At 36.8% G+C, this 17549-nt stretch overlaps 1 protein-coding gene, 1 non-coding gene and 1 pseudogene across 2 annotated transcripts in view; 2 read left to right on the forward strand and 1 right to left on the reverse strand.

The window, feature by feature from the left end:
* Window positions 1-17549, forward strand: part of LOC109695972 (UDP-glucuronosyltransferase 1A6) — a 172070-nt gene that overhangs the window by 11980 nt on the left and 142541 nt on the right. The gene's annotated exons all lie outside the window — the stretch shown is intronic.
* LOC141422954 (small nucleolar RNA SNORA51) lies at window positions 12825-12952 on the reverse strand. The gene has a single exon (XR_012447644.1). It is a non-coding gene; the product is annotated as a small nucleolar RNA SNORA51 (small nucleolar RNA).
* On the forward strand, window positions 16556-17495 carry LOC109695965 (UDP-glucuronosyltransferase 1A8-like; annotated as a pseudogene).

Here is a 17549-nt window from a genome sequence, read left to right on the forward strand (position 1 = left end):
AAGTCCAGATCAGATGTAATCTCCCAGTGTGGTAGAGTCTGGGCTAGCAGTCCCTGTTGCCTAAAGGATGAGCTGAAGAGAGACTGAGCTCATAATTTCAGAGAAACTGATCAATAGGCAAAGGTTATATTCCAAAAAGTTACAGTACTAGCCTCATGATCAAATATAATGAAACTTTTACCTTTATCATAAGCAAATGATGTTTCTTGAACTATGGCTCTTTTAAATACTTTTTCTCACAGCTGGGATAAACTTAATAGGCCTTTGGAGGAAGAGGAATGCCTGCACAGTCTTGAATGCCTTTTACCCTGAAATTAGTTACCTTTGCTTCCCCACAGGAAGCAATACGCTACATTATTTTTTTTTCTTATTGGGGCTGTTAATTTGCATTTTTAGCTTTAGAGTAAGATTTAGCAAAGCTTGTAGACCCCTTACAAGCTTAAGGAGACAGTGTTAGTGCCCCCAGATGGAATTAGTTTTTTGTTTTTTGACCAAGTATTGATTACTTTAAACTTTTATAACTTTAACCCCATAAACCTTTGTACAGCATTTAAATGAAATTTAGACATACAGCCCATGCATTTTTAGCATGATAAATGTACTAAAATCACCAAAAAGACACTTAGTTAGGACTCGGTTTCCCAAAGAGTCAAAACCCTAATGAATTCCACAAACAATAGTTTGATTTTGGAAATCCCTTAGATAACTCTTAAATTGCAGTCAACTTAATTACACACTAGTTAATTAATTAAACTTTTATAAACTCCATCTATCATACACTTTTAAGACTTACTCAGGACTGTTATATGACATTCTGAACCTTCTGATGGTTTGTCCTTATCCCTCTTCATTTGGAACAATCTTTAGGACAAACCGTTCTTTACAAAATTCTTTCTCATCTAAAAGCACTCTATCTCCCTTTAACTTCTTCTCAAACATGTAACTCAACACCTTTTTATATCCTTTCTACTTGTTGACTTTGTAACTTGTATTTTAAAGTAATTTTTATAAGAATTTTAAATTTAAATAAAATTGTCTTTTCAGTTAGCCTTATTTTTACTACATAGACCCATGAAGAAAGGCAATTTTAAACTGTTTGTCTATACAAGTAACTTAAAGACACATACAATTATGAAAGAGTTGAGTGTAAGATAGGAAAAAACAGATCAAAATTACTGCCCATGAAATAATGCCTGTGTTTTAGTTAGACCTGGATGAAATAAAATCTTGAAAACCTGGTTTTTCTAAAAAGTAGCAGCAGAAGAGGTGAGGGAGAGAAGAGAACAGAATTAGCAATTTCTTTATATTAGCTCTATAATAAGAATCATTTAAAAATTGTTTAAACACACATATGCAAAAAAAGTTTTAAATTAGGCATGCCTAAATGTCAATTTAAGCTTGACTAGATGACCTGAAATTCCAGAACAATCATAAATGCAAGACTAATAAACATACACACAAAGACACATAAAATGAGTCAATGCCCTGTATAGCTATCCTTATCTCAACCAGCAAAAACCCTTGTTCCTTCCTATTATTGCTTATACTCTCTCTACAACAAAATTAGAGATAAGGGCAAAATAGTTTCTGCTGGGTATTGAGGGGGGGGAGAGGGAGGGGGCGGAGTGGGTGGTAAGGGAGGGGGTGGGGGCAGGGGGGAGAAATGACCCAAGCCTTGTGTGCACATATGAATAATAAAAGAAAAATGAAAATAAATAAATAAATAATCATTCTTTATCAGGCAAAAAAAAAAAAAAACAAAAACAAATATTCAAACGCAATGGCCAATGTCATTTTCACCCTAGAGACAACTACTAGGCTTTCAGTCCTTTGAAAATATATTCCTTTCCTAATAAATTTTGCTGTCAATTTCAATACAAAAAAAAAAAAAGACACATAAAAACAAGTAGAGTGCACTCACAGAGAAACCTTTTAAACCATGCGTAAGTTAGAATTTTCCTTAGGGTAGCAACAAGATAGGATCAGGGCCTTTAATTTTTATGCAAGTCACAACAGATCTCTTTAAACCTCCTGTTTTAATATGTACCATCCCTTCCCTGCTAAAGACCAAAGTAGAATCTGAATTTCACTGTTAGACAAACTGCAGAAACTCAAAATTGCAATTGGAGTCTCTTAGGGCCCAATTCTGAGGCATCTTAATGTTAGGTTTGGACATATTTTAGAAGAAAGACAGAAGGAAGAAAAGATAGAAATGGAGCCATGCATATCTGCACCTGTTACCTTTATTTGGAACAATTAATCTATACCTTTAAGGATGAACATCTCCTTACACCTTAATGAGCATGATTAATTACAACTGCAATGATTTTTAATGAAGGTGTCCCTTTTTTATCGCTGCACCTCCCCAGACATAATTGCTGGGTCCTGCACTTCCCTGTCCTCTAGGGGTCTCCTTAGTAGGCATACTGAGCATATTACTAGTTAAGAGCAGGATCTTAACTTAAAGTGGCTTTGTTTAAGACTTCAGATTCACCCCTAGAGGGAGCTTTTTAAAATAACCTGTAATAATAGTTTACCTTGTGCTACAGCAACTTTGTTATTAGTCAAGTCTTTTAAAGGAGATTTTAAGGAGCCTAGTTTTGGGTGGAAAGCTGTCATCCTATATCCTCCTCTGGAAAAAGGATATAAGATGCACCAGTCCAGACTCTTAATTTACACCAAAAGTTACTTAGTTTGTTTTTTTTAAATCAGAATCTGCATGTTAGGCAAGGAAAAAGGGATTACATCACCAACGAAACTGGTGATATTTGGCTATATTAATAAGCATGGAAAAGGTAGAATGAATTAGCCCATCAAGAGTTAATTTCAGGGAAGGAGCTCCTTATAATCACAAAAAAAAAAAAAAAACACCAAATGCCTTATTGAATCCAACATAACTCAAGAAGGGGGCTGTCTTGTTCCTTTTAGCTAATGTAACAACCTGGAATACTAATGTCCCAATTTTAAACGCATGGACATTTGTAGGAGATAAAGAAAAGTTTAGACAGGAAATTGAAATTCCCTCTCTGAGCACACAAGGGAGGGGTGAGGATAGGTAAGACACCTAAAAAATTAGCTAGCATTTGTTGCCCTTAACGCAGAGAAACTAAAGCAGATACCTTAAAAGCAACTGAGGCCAATAGGAAAAGGGGACAAGGAACTAGAGAAAAGGTGAGATCAAAAAGAATTAACCTAGAAGGTAACACCCACGCACAGGAAATCAATGTGAGTCAATGCCCTGTATAGCTATCCTTATCTCAACCAGCAAAAACCCTTGTTCCTTCCTATTATTGCTTATACTCTCTCTTCAACAAAATTAGAGATAAGGGCAAAATAGTTTCTGCTGGGTATTGAGGGGGTGGGGGGGAGAAGGAGGGGGCGGAGTGGGTGGTAAGGGAGGGTGTGGGGGCAGGGGGGAGAAATGACCCAAGCCTTGTGTGCACATATGAATAATAAAACAATAAAAAGAAAAAAAAAAGAAATTCCCTCTCTGGTCCCTCCACATGAGGCCAAGGGCATGGGTCCGTAATCCCAACCATGTGATGTCTTGGCTGTGAGAATGAATGGGCCAGCCCATGGTTGCCACCTGCAATGACCTGGGCATGATCCGTTCCCTCTCTTGGTCTTGACATGTCTGTGACGGGGACAAGTATCCCATCTTGAAAGCAAGACTTAAAAGAGTTAGCCATTGGTAGAAAGATTAGACAGATTTAGAGACTTAGAATTAGTGGGAAACAATCCAGGAGAGAAGGGCAGAAACTATTTTGCCCTTCTCTCTAAGTTTGTTGAAGAGAGAGTATAAGCAATAATAGGAAGGACCAAGGGTTTTTGCTAGTAGAGATAAGGATAGCTATACAGGGAGTTGACTCACATTGATTTCCTGTGCATGTGTGTTACCTTCTAGGTTATTTCTTGATCTAACCTTTTCTCTAGTTCCTGGTCCCCTTCTCCTGTTGACCTCAGTTGCTTTAAAGTATCTGTTTTAGTTTCTCTGCGTTGAGGGCAACAAATGCTATCTAGTTTTTTAGGTGTCTTACGTATCCTCATATCTCCCTTGTGTGCTCTCGTTTTATCATGTGATCAAAGTCCAATCCCCTTGTTGTGTTTCACCTTGATCTAATGTCCGCATATGAGGGAGAACATACGATTTTTGGTCTTTTGGGCCAGGCTAACCTCACTCAGAATGATGTTCTCCAATTCCATCCATTTACCAGCGAATGATAACATTTTGTTCTTCTTCATGGCTGCATAAAATTCCATTGTGTATAAATACCTCATTTTATTAATCCATTCGTCAATAGTGGGGCATCTTGGCTGTTTCCATAACTTGGCTATTGTGAATAGTGCTGTAATAAACATGGGTGTGCAGGTGCCTCTGGAGTAACCTGTGTCACAGTCTTTTGGGTATATCCCCAAGAGTGGTATTGCTGGATCAAATGGTAGATCGATGTCCAGCTTTTTAAGTAGCCTCCAAATTTTTTCCAGAGTGGTTGTACTAGTTTACATTCCCACCAACAGTGTAGAGGGTTCCTTTTTCCCCGCATCCTCGCCAACACCTGTTGTTAGTGGTGTTGCTAATGATGGCTATTCTAACGGGGGTGAGGTGGAATCTTAGTGTGGTTTTAATTTGCATTTCCTTTATTGCTAGAGATGGTGAGCATTTTTTCATGTGTTTTTTGGCCATTTGAATTTCTTCTTTTAAGAAAGTTCTGTTTAGTTCACTTGCCCATTTCTTTATTGGCTCATTAGTTTTGGGAGAATTTAGTTTTTTAAGTTCCCTATATATTCTGGTTATCAGTCCTTTGTCTGATGTGTAGCTGGCAAATATTTTCTCCCACTCTGTGGGTGTTCTCTTTAGTTTAGAGACAATTTCTTTTATTGAGCAGAAACTTTTTAGTTTTATGAGGTCCCATTTATCTATGCTGTCTCTTAGTTGCTGTGCTGCTGGGGTTTCATTGAGAAAGTTCTTACCTATATCTACTAATTCCAGAGTATTTCCTACACTTTCCTGTACCAACTTTAGAGTTTGGGGTCTGATATTAAGGTCCTTGATCCATTTTGAGTTAATGTTGCTATAGGGTGATATACATGGATCTAGTTTCAGTTTTTTGCAGACTGCTAACCAGTTTTCCCAGCAGTTTTTGTTGAAGAGGCTGCTATTTCTCCATCGTATATTTTTAGCACCTTTGTCAAAGACAAGTTGGTTATAGTTTTGTGGCTTCATATCTGGGTCCTCTATTCTGTTCCACTGGTCTTCATGTCTGTTTTTGTGCCAGCACCATGCTGTTTTTATTGTTATTGCTTTGTAATATAGTTTGAAGTCAGGTATCGTGATACCTCCAGCATTGTTCTTTTGACTGAGTATTGCCTTGGCTATTCGTGGCCTCTTGTGTTTCCATATAAATTTAACTGTAGATTTTTCAATCTCTTTAATGAATGTCATTGGAATTTTGATGGGAATTGCATTAAACATGTAGATTACTTTTGGGAGTATTGACATTTTTACTATGTTGATTCTACCAATCCATGAGCATGGGAGATCTCTCCACTTTCTATAGTCTTCCTCAGTCTCTTTCTTCAGAAGTGTATAGTTTTCCTTGTAGAGGTCTTTCACATCCTTTGTTAGGTTTACACGTAGGTATTTGATTTTGTTTGAGGCTATTGTAAATGGAATTGTTTGCATATATTCTTTCTCAGTTTGTTAATTATTAGCGTATAGAAATGCTAATGATTTTTCTATGTTGATTTTATATACTGCTACCTTGCTATAGCTATTGATTGTGTCTAGGAGCTTCTGAGTAGAGTTTTTTGGGTCTTTAAGGTATAGGATCATGTCGTCTGCAAATAGGGATATTTTGACAGTTTCTTTACCTATTTGTATTCCTTTTATTCCTTCTTCTTGCCTAATTGCTCTGGCTAGGAATTCCAGTACTATGTTGAATAGGAGTGGAGATAGTGGGCATCCTTGTCTAGTTCCTGATTTTGGAGGAAATGGTTTCAGTTTTTCTCTGTTAAGTATGATGCTGGCTGTAGGTTTGTTATATATAGCTTTTATAATGTTGAGGTACTTTCCTTCTATTCCTAGTTTTCTTAGAGCTTTTATCATGAAATGGTGTTGGATCTTATCAAAGGCTTTTTTCTGCATCTATTGAGATGATCAAGTGGTTTTTGTCTTTGCTTCTGTTAATGTGGTTTATTACGTTTATTGATTTTCGTTTGTTGAACCACCCCTGCATTCCTGGGATGAAGCCTACTTGGTCGTGGTGAATGATCTTTTTGATGTGTTGGTGAATTTGTTTTGCCATTATTTTATTGAAGAGTTTTGCATCAATGTTCATTAAGGAGATTGGCCTATAGTTCTCCTTTTGGAAGTGTCTTTGCCTGGTTTTGGGATAAGTGTAATACTGGCCTCATAAAATGTGCTAGGCAGCTTTCCTTCCCTTTCTATTTCGTGGAACAGTTTAAGGAGGGTTGGTATCAGTTCTTCTTTAAAGGTCTGATAGAATTCAGCAGAGAATCCATCAGGTCCTGGACTTTTCTTTTTGGGGAGACTCTTGATTGCTGCTTCAATTTCATTTTGTGTTATAGATCTATTCAGGTGATTAATATCCTCTTGGTTCAGTTTTAGATGATCATATATATCTAGAAATCTGTCCATTTCTTTAAGATTTTCGAACTTATTTGAATATAGGTTCTCAAAGTAGTCTCTGATGATTTCCTGGACTTCCCTGGTGTTTGTTGTTATCTCCCCTTTTGCATTCCTAATTCTACTAATTTGGGTTTTTTCTCTCCTCATTTTAGTCAGCTTTGCCAGGGGTCTGTCAATCTTGTTTATTTTTTCAAAGAACCAACTTTTTGTTTCATTAATTCTTTGTATGGTTTTTTGGTTTCTGTTTCATTGATTTCAGCTCTTATTTTTATGATTTCTCTCCTTCTATTTGTTTTGGAATTTGCTTGTTCTTGTTTTTCTAGGAGTTTGAGATGTATCGTTCGGTCATTGATTTGGGATCTTTCAATCTTTTTAATATATGCACTCATGGCTATAAACTTTCCTCTCAGGACTGCCTTTGCTGTTTCCCATAGGTTCCGGTAGGTTGTGTTTTCATTTTCATTGACTTCCAGGAACTATTTGATTTCCTCTTTTATTTCATCAATGACCCATTGTTCATTAAGCAATGAGTTATTCAGTTTCCAAGCTGTTTGCATATTTTTTATCTTTATTTTTGTTGTTGAGTTCTAGTTTTATTGCATTGTGATCAGATAGAATGCATGGTATAATTTCTATTTTCTTATATTTGCTGAGGCTTGCTTTGTGCCCTAGGATATGATCTATTTTAGAGAAGGTTCCATGGGCTGCTGAGAAGAATGTACATTGTGTAGAAGTTGGATGAAATGTTCTGTAGACATCAAGTAGGTCCATTTGATCTATTGTATAATTTAGATATAGGATTTCCTTATTGATTTTTTGTTTGGATGACCTATCTATTGATGATAATGGGGTGTTAAAGTCTTTCACAACCACTATGTTGGAGTTAATATATGCTTTTAGGTCCTTCAGGGTATGTTTAATGAAATTCTGTGCTTTGACATGGGGTGCATATAGTTTGATAATTGTTATTTCCTTTTGGTCTGTTTCCCCTTTTATTAGTATGGAATGTCATTCTTTATCTCATTTGATCAATGTAGGTTTGAAATCTACTTTGTCAGAGATAAGTATTGCTACTCCTGCCTGTTTTCGGGGGCCATTGGCTTGGTAAATCTTCTTCCAGCCTTTCATCCTAAGCCTGTACTTATTTCCATTGGTGAGATGGGTCTCCTGTAAGCAACAAATTGTTGGATCTTCCTTTTTAATCCATTTCATCAAATGGTGCCTTTTGATGGGGAATTAAGTCCACTAGCTTTAAGTGTTAGTACTGATAGGTATGTGGTGATTCCTGTCACTTAGTTGTCTTAGTTGTTTGAAGGTTTGATTGTGTGTACCTAAGTTGAGGTTATTCTCTACTTTCTTGCTTTTTCTTTTCCTGTAGTTTGGTGCTGCCTGCCCTTTCATGGTTATGTTGGGTTTCACTTTCTGTGTGCAGAATTCCTTGAAGAATCTTTTGTAGTGGTGGCTTTGTGGTCACATATTGTTTTAGTTTCTGCTTATCATGGAAGACTTTTATTGCTCCATCTATTTTGAATGATAGTTTTGCTGGGTAGAGTATCCTGGGGTTGAAGTAATTTTCATTCAGTGCCCAGAAGATCTCACCCCACGCTCATCTTGCTTTTAATGTTTCTGTTGAGAAGTCTGCTGGGATTTTGATGGTTTTACCTTTGTATGCTATTTGTTTTTTCTCTCTTATAGCCTTCAGCATTCTTTCTCAGGTCTCTGTATTTGTTGTTTTAATGATAATATGCCGTAGGGTAGATCTATTTTGGTCTGGTCTGTTTGGTGTTCTGGAGGCCTCTTTCATCTGTATGGGAATAGATTTCTCTAGATTTGGGAAATTTTCTGTCATTGTTTTGTTTAATATATTATGCATTCCCTTTGCTTGCACCTCTTCTACTTCTTCAATGACCATGATTCTCAGGTTTGGCTTTTGATGGAGTTGGTGAGTTCTTGCATTTTCTTTTCACAGGTCTTGAGCTGTTCAACTAATAGTTCTTCGGTTTTTCCTTTAATTATCATTTCATCTTCGAGTTCTGAGATTCTGTCTTCTGTTTGTTCTGTTCTGCTGGATTGAACTTCCATTTTGTTTTGCAATTCTGTTTCGTTCTTTTTTATGAGGTTTTCCATATCCTGGGTCATTTCCTCTTTAATGTTGTCTATTTTTTGTCCTGAGTTTGTTTATCTCTTTATTAATCTTGTTCTTTGTTTCACTTTGGTGTTTATACAGTGCTGCTATGGTTTCTTTTATTTCTTCTTGTGCTTTTTCAAATTCTCTATTTTTGTTGTCTGGGAATTTCTTAAGTGTCTCCTGTATATTTTGGTTGACCCTATCCAGTATCATCTCTATAAAATTCTCATTGATTACCTGTAGTATTTCTTCTTTTAGATTATTCTTGTGGGCTTCATGGGGTTCTTTGACATAGTTTATCTTCATTTTGTTTGAGTCTGGTTTTGAGTATCTGTTTTCTTCGTTTCCCTCTGGTTCCTGTCCTAATTTTTTGCTGTGGGGAAACTGGTTTCCCTGTTTTTTCTGTCTTCCCGTCATTGCCCTTGGTGTTGTTATTGTCCCTGTACTGTGTGCAATTAAGTATTTTCTAGCTTGTAATAATAACAATGGTGATATTTAGAATGGAAGTGTGAGAGGAGAGGGAATGCAAAGAAGTTAAAGGGAAAATCAAATAAACATACAAGTAGAAAAAAACCAAACCAAACAAACAAAAATGAAGTTTCAAAGATATAAACAGGGAAAGATAGTATACTAATCAACAGTAAGCTGAACAGGCATTAGAGAGACAGAGAGAGGATTGAAAAAAAATAAAAAATAAAAATAAATAAATGAAAAAAATTAAAAATTAAAAAAAATCTCCAAGTTCAAATGTAATAATAATGTTTCAGTCTTAATAATTTTGGTGTTAGTCCCTCAGCCTCCAATCCTGGAGATGGTGTCTCAGAAGTTGTTCTGTTGTTGTCTCTTCAAAGGGGAAAAAAACCAAACCAAAGCAAACCAAACCAAACAAAACAAAAAAACCACAAAGTGTCCCAAGTTCAAATACAATACAGTTTCAGTAAGTTTTTCAGCATGCAGGTGTAGTTTGGTTGTGGTCTCATCAAAGGAAGAGAGAAAAAAAAAGAGACTGGAGACAGTTCTGTGAATGGCTATCTGAGTCCGCGGCTCACCTGCCCGCTGCTGTCAGCCCGCTGTTGCTGGAGGCTTTATTTATGCAGATCTCAGGAGTGAGCTTAACACTCTCCTGGCCCCTCAGGCTTTGTTTACTCAGAGTTCTCCTGGGCCCCATCACCACTGCTACAAGCTTTCCCCTTTCCAAGCACACTGGGGAAGGTGATACTGCACCAGCTTTCTCAGGCGGGCGTGTTTATTTACAGTTCACATGGGAAGTGGCTTTTCCCTCCTCTCCTGTGGAGTTTTCCTCCCACTGCCACTTTTACAAGCTTTCCTGCTCCTGGTTGCTGGGTGTGTGCTGCCGCTCCTGCCTTCTCCCGCCTGGCTTGTTTTGAGGGATTGCCTCTCCCCACCTCTTCGGCACTCAGGGTGCCCCGCCCTCTTTGCTACATGTCTTTTTTGGTGTTATTGCTTATTGTTCACTTTTTTTTCTTTTTTCCCTGGGTTGGGGTTGGTCTGTCCAGGGGGCTATGCTGATCTGGCCCAGGGTTGTCCGTGGGAGTACTGCATGCCACTTAGCTCACCTTGTAGTCTGCATCTTCCCAAGCTGTCTGGGCACTGCCATCTGGTGGCGGCATGGGAGCCCCCTGGTTTCTCCTTTTAATGTGAAGTGGAGATGCTATGCACAGGCTGGAGGTGTGGAGGAGCCAAAGTTTTGCCTCCTCTTATTGGTTTTTCCTGTAAGGTGTATCTCCAGCATCTCTCCAAGATTTTACTTTAGGAAGCACGCTTTCTACTTCCTCCCTCTAGCCACCATCTTGGAATCTCCTCACTTTTGTTTTTTACAGACAATCATCTGAAAGTGCCCCAGTTACAGAGCCAAATGGTGATGAAGCAAATGTCTCTTAACATTTAGGATGCAGAAAGGAGTTGACCTGCACCCTAACAAGAATCATACCAATAGATTTGCTGTGGAATCCCTCATTAATGGTCCTCACAATGTTACCTGATATACACCACCAGCCTCATCCATAAAGCCATCTAGAAATCTGCATAGTGTAATTGTGTTCAATGAAACAAACATTCATTGTGTATATTTTTTGTGCTGAGCATGTGGAAGGAGTATGAAACCATCCATAATCCCTTGTCTTGAAGGAGTGCTCAGTAGAGTATGGCAGATAGATGTATACAGAGCTGAATGATGGTCCCTGGGTGATTGGATTGAGCTCACAACAGAGGACTTAGCTCTGGTTTAGGACATGAAAGCACCCAGGAAACAGAGAAGTATTTCAGTGATAGGCCTGTCAAAGCATTGAGAAGGTGACTATCTGTTGCACTAGATGCATCAAGAGTAGGTGATACTGGCTGAGTGCAGTGATTCATGCTTGTAATCTCAGGTACTTGGGAGGTGGAGATTGGGAGGATTGCAGTTTGAGGCCAGTTCAGGAAAAAAGTTAGTGAGGCCTCTTATCTCAACAAAAAAGCTGTTCATGATGGCTCACACTTGTCACCCCAGCTATGTGGAAGGTGTAAGTAGGAGGATCAAGATCCAGCCTAGGCCAGGCAATTAAACACAAGACCCTGCCGGAAAAAATATCTAAAGCAAAAAGGGCTGGAAACATGACTCAAGTGGTAGAGCACCTGCCTAGCAAATGTAAGATTCTGGGTTCATACCCCAGTACTGCCAAAAAAAAAAAAAGTAATATAAAATAGATGATATTAATATACTATCAAATCCCTGTTTCAGGTCTTGTTTCAGCATTAGAGAGGCCCTGGAAGGTTTGGAAAAGGAGCCTGAATCCTGCTAAAAATAGAGCAGACAGCAATTCATGTCCATGGAAAAGCTGCTTGTGAGAAACTGTTCTACTGCCAGTGAAGAAGTCAGGGCTAAGAATCTTCCCGTGTTGCCATGGAAGCTGAGCTGCCAATTTGTTTCTGAACAAAGCCTTTTGTAGAGTCTAAAGATAAGGCCAAACTTGCTTTTGGAAAAATTTAAAACTTACTTTTTAATTTTTTTTAAATTTTGGAATTATTAATAGTATGGGGGGAATTCATGTGAAAACTCCATATATGAATACAGTGTATTTTTGAGCAAGTTCACCCTCTCTATTATATTTCATTTACTCACTTTCCTTTTTCTTTGGTTTTGGTGGTACTGGGATTTGAACTCAGGACCTCATGTTTGCTTTTTACCACTTGAGCCATTTCACTAGTCCTTTTCTGTGCTGGGTATTTTTGAGATAGAGTCTTGCAACCTATTTGCCTGGACTGGCTTTGAACCTCAGTCTTCCTGTGATCTCTGCCTTCTGTGTAGCTAGAATTATAGGCGTGAGCCACTGGTGCCCAGCCCTCTTCGTGCTCTCTCCATACATGTACATGACATGCTTTGATCCTTCTCACCCTGGTACCCTCTTCATTTCCCTTTCCTTTCCATTAACCCCACCACAACATGTTACTTTTACACTCAAGTCCCATTACTATTGTATTTTTGTATTTTTACTCCTAGATTCCACATTGAGTGAAAACATGCAATATTTGGCTTTTTGAGCTTGTCTTATTTCACTCAATATGATGATCTCCAGTTCCATTCATTTTCCTGCAAAAGACATAATTTAATTCTTCTGTATGGCTGAGTAATACTGCATTTTATCTATATCTATCAATATCTGTGTCTATATCTATATCTATGTCTATATCTATATATCACATTTCCTTTATCATTTGTCGGGTACCTAGGCTCATTTCACCACTTGGCTATTGTGAATAATGCTATGATAAGCATGGGTGTATAGGTATCCCTCTTATATGTTGATTTATACTCCTTTGGATATATGCTCAACAGTGATACAGCAGGTTCATAAGGTAGGTCTATTTTTACCTTTTTGATGAACTTCCATACTAGGGTCATACTAGTTTACATTCCCACCAAGAGAGTATGAGGATTCCTCATCCTTGCCCCATCCTGGCTAGCATTTGTTGTTTGTTTTCTTGATGATAACCATTTCTGACTGGGGTGAGATGGAATCTCAATGTAGTTTTTTTTTTTGTTCTGACCCGTGTCTCCCCATTTCATAACACAGGCACAGGACCTGGGTTGAGGTGTTTATGGTATAGGTTTACTTTTCCTCCTTTTTCTATACAGTCAGTGTAAGAACACAACCTATGGTTGGCACTAGGAGGCTAACCTAGTGCATTTCCTTTATGGTTAAGAATATTGAACATTTCTTCATGTATTAGTCATTTGTATTTCTTCTTTCTGAGAATTGTCTGTTTAATTCATCTGCCCATTTATTAATTGGATTCTTTATTCTTTTGGTGTTTAATTTTTTTAACTCTTTGTGTATTTTGGACATTTATTCTTTATTTAATGAATAGCTGGCAAAGATTTTTCTTCCATCTGTGGGTTGTGTCTTCATTCTGGTAATTATTGGTAATTTTGATTGGTAATTTTTATCTGGTAATTTTGATTTGTAGAATCTTTTAATCTGATGCAATCCCATTTGTCAATACTTATTTCCTGGGCAATTGGAGTTTTATTCAGAAAATACTTGCCTATGTCTATATTTTCAAGTTTTCCCATGGTATTTTCAAAGTTTCAGGCCTTACATTAAGATTTTTGATCCATTATGAATTGATTTTTGTACAGGATGAGAGATAGGAGTCTAGTTTCAGTGTTTTGCATGTAGATAATCAGTTTTCCCAACACTATTTGTTGAAGAGCTGTCTCCTACAAAATGTGTTTTTGGTTCCTTTGTTAAAATTCAAATGGCTATAGCTGTGTGGATTTATTTCTGGGTCTTCTATTATGTTCCTTTGGTTGTTGTGTCTGTTTTTGTGCCAATCATATTTTTGCTCTGTAGTATGACTTCAAGTCTGATTTGAGATACCTCCAGCATTGCTCTTTTGCTGAGGATTGCTTTTGTTCTTTAGGGTCTTTTGTGTTTCCATATGAATTTTAGGATGGATTTTTCTATATCTGTGAAGAATGCATTGGAATTCTGATAGAGATTGCATTGATAGTATAGCTATTTTCACAATATTAATTCTGGTAATTCATAAGTATGGTAGGTCTTTCTGTCTTGTGGTGTTTTTTTACATTTCTTTCTTTAAGGTTTTATAGTTTTTGTTGTAGGTGTCTTTCACCTCTTTAGCTTGGTTTACTCTTAAATATTTTTTGAGGCTATTGTTAATGGAATTGTTTTCCTAATTTCTTTCTCAGCCTGTTCATTGTTGGTTTGTAGAAAAGCTACTAATTTTTGCATGATAATTTTATATCCTGCTATTTTGCCTAAGGTGTTAATCTGATCTAGGAGGGTTTTTTGGTGGAGTCTGTAGGGTCTCTTAAGTATTATAGGATCACATCATCTGCAAATAAGGATAATTTGACTTCCTTCCCTATTTAAATCCCTTTTATTTCTTTCTCATCTTATTGCCTGGCTAGGATATATTAAATAAGAGTGAGGAGAGAGAGTGGGCATCTTTGTTTTGATGCTGACTTTAGAGGAAATGACTTCAGTTTTTCCCCATTTAGTATGATGTTGTCTATAGATTTGTCACATATACTCTGTATTAATTTGAGATATGTTCTTTATATTCCTAGTGTCTTCATAGCTTTTTATTATGAAAGTATGTTGAATTTTGTCACAGTTCTTTTCAGAGATGATCATGTGATTTTTGTACTTGATTCTGCTTATGTATTGTCATACATTTATTAATTTGCATATTTTGAACCATCCTTGCATCCCTGGAATGAAATCAATTTGATGATAGTGTATATTTTAATATGGTGTTGTATTCAGTTTGCAAGTATTTTATTGAGAATTTTTTCATCTGTGTTCATTAATGAAATCGGTCTATAATTTTCTTTTTTTGTTTTGCCCTTATCTGGACAAAAATATCAGGATAATACTAGCTTCATAGAATGAGCCTGGTAGCATTCCTTCTCTTTCTATTTCATGGAATAGTTTAAGGAGCACTGGTATTAATTCTTCTTTAAAGGTCTGGTAGAATTAAGCAGTGAGTCCATCCTATTCTGGATTCTTCTTTTTTGGGAGACTCTTTATTACTGCTTGAATTGCATTGCTTATTATAGATATGTTTAGTTGGTTTATATCCTCTTGGTTCAATTTTAGTAGATCAAATGCATGCAGATATTTATGAATTTCTTATAGATTTTCCATTTGATTGGAATATAAGTTTTTTGAAGTATTTGCTAATGATCCTATGGATTTCATTGGTATTAGTTGTGATATTCCCTTTTTCATCTCTAATTTTATTGATTTGGGTCACCTTTTGCATAGTTTGGGTAAGGGTTTATAAATCTTATGTATCTCTTCAAAGAACCAATTCTTTGTTTCATCGATTCTTTGTACTGTGTTTTTTGTCTCTGTTCCATTGATTTCTTCCCTAATCTTTATTATTTCTTCCTACCTACGGCTTTTGAGTTTGGCTTGTTCTTATTTTTCTAAGAACGTGAGGTGCATCATTAGGTTATTTATTTGAGATCTCTCTGTTTTTTTTTTTAATGTAGATGCTCATAGCTATAAACTTTCCTCTTAGCACTACCTTTGTTGTGTTCCAAAAGTTCTGGTAAGTTGTGTTTGCCTTTTCATTAGATTCTAGGAATTTTTGATTTCCCCCCTTATTTCTTCAATGAACCATTAATGTATTGTTCAATCTCCATGTAGTTTCTTTTGCTGTTGATTTATAGTTTAATTAGTTTTATTCCATTGTGATCTGATAGAATACGGGACTTACTTCAACTTTCTTGTATTTGTTAAGACTTGCTTTATGTCCTAAAATATGATACAGTTTGGAGAAAGTTCCATAGGTTGCTGAGAAGAATGTGTACTGTGCAGCTATTAGATGAATCATTCAGTAGAGGTCTGTTAAGTCCATTTGGTCTATGGTGTTGATTAACTCTGAGGAAGTTTCTTTTTTATTGTTGTGCTGGGGGTACATAGTGATGTTTACAAAAGTCCTTACAATATATCATAGTCAAATTCACTCCTTTGCTGCTTTTTTTGTCTGGATGACCTATCTATTGGTGAGTAGGATGTAGAAGTATCCAGTTCATTGGTGCCTATCAGTCTTGTAAGTCCAGAAGTATTTGTTTAATAAAATTGGATGTGCCAACATTTGGTGCATATATGTTAATAACTGTTATCTCCTCTTGATGGATTGTTCCCTTTATTGATATATGTGACCTTCTTTGTCCTTTCTGACTAATTTTAGCTAATGTATGTTTTGTCAGATTTAAGTATAGCTACTCCTGTCTGCTTTCAGTATCTGTTTGCACTGCTGGTTTAGTGGTTGTTTAATGCTGGTTTGGAATTGTTGACAATTCCAAATTTACTTTTCTTTTTATCTTTCCAAGTTCTCATAGCCCAAATTCATTGCCTAAAACTCTATTGCTATAGTTACATTGCAGTACATTGCATGACTTTCCTCATGGCAAAAGTCATAAATTATTCTTACCTAGAAAATATAAAAGTTGGTATCTTAGCAAGAATTATTCATTACCCATTGTTTTTCTGACTAAACCATTGGCAGAGGATATAATAAATTTTTAAGTGAATGTATAAATATGTGCCCTCTCCCATGGTCAGTTTCACTCTGTACTTATCCTACTTGCTAAGAGTCTAAGCAGCTGGTTTGCTCTGGGCTGCAGTTACCCATGGCTCCCACAATCTTGCCTGCCCCCCTTCCTCTATGTGTGTGTCTGCTGCTTTGTCCAGGCAGGCAAGCTGCTTGTGGTGCCCATAGATGGGAGCCACTGGGTCACCATGAGGTCTGTGGTGGAGAAACTCATCTACAGAAGGCATGAGGTGGTCCCAGTCATGCCAGAGGTGAGTTGGCAACTGGGACAATCACTGAATTTTATAGTGAAGACTTATTCAACTTCTTATGCTTAGGAGGATTTGGACCATGAGGTCAAGGTTTATGCTGAGGTCTGATGGAAAAATCAGGAGCAAACTTTATATTCTATCTTAATGAATTCATCATTAATCATCAAGTTTTTAAACCAAAACTTCCTTTTGTTTACTGTTTTATGTTCATTATATATTGCTATATGGAGAATCATTGGTTTTATTTAAGAACAAATACCAACAATATGGAATGTACTCTCCAATACCCATAGATAGTAAGGATCCAGAGATCTCAATATTATAACACAAATCTCAAAATTAATCAGGCAGTGTTTTTTGAATTACGTTTTTCACATTATAAGAGTTTGTTCAGTTATGAGAATTTACTAGGAATTTTAAAGGAGAGCACTTTTGATGTTGTGTTTCTGGATCCTTTTGATATGTGTAGCTTAAACATTGCCAAATATTTTTCACTCCCATCCATGATCATCAGCAGGGGAGCATTTGCTACTTTCTTGAAGAAGGAACACAGTATTTAGATCCCCTTTCTTACATTTCCAGAGTTCTCTGTGAGAGTACAGAACTACATAATTCACTTGGAAGAATGTGTATATTGTCCCCCACTCTTTTCTCAAAAGTGCCTTAGAAAGTGCCTCTGAAATTCTCCACCTCAGCCACAACCTATTATCTGTTCAGCCAAGTATCAATTTGGCTGTTCCAAACAGACTTTGTTCTGGAGTTTCCCAGACCTGTGATGCCCAACATGGTCTTCATTGGTGGAATCAACTGCCATCAGGGAAAGCCTGTGCCAGAGGTATGTTGTCTCTCCTTTAGAACTTAAAGAGTTTTCTGGATTAAAAAAGATTTTTAGTTTTATTTATTTATTTATTTATTTATTTATTTATTTATT

The sequence above is a fragment of the Castor canadensis genome, chromosome 4 (genome assembly GCF_047511655.1).
Source record: "Castor canadensis chromosome 4, mCasCan1.hap1v2, whole genome shotgun sequence".
Classification (NCBI taxonomy): Eukaryota; Metazoa; Chordata; class Mammalia; order Rodentia; family Castoridae; genus Castor; species Castor canadensis.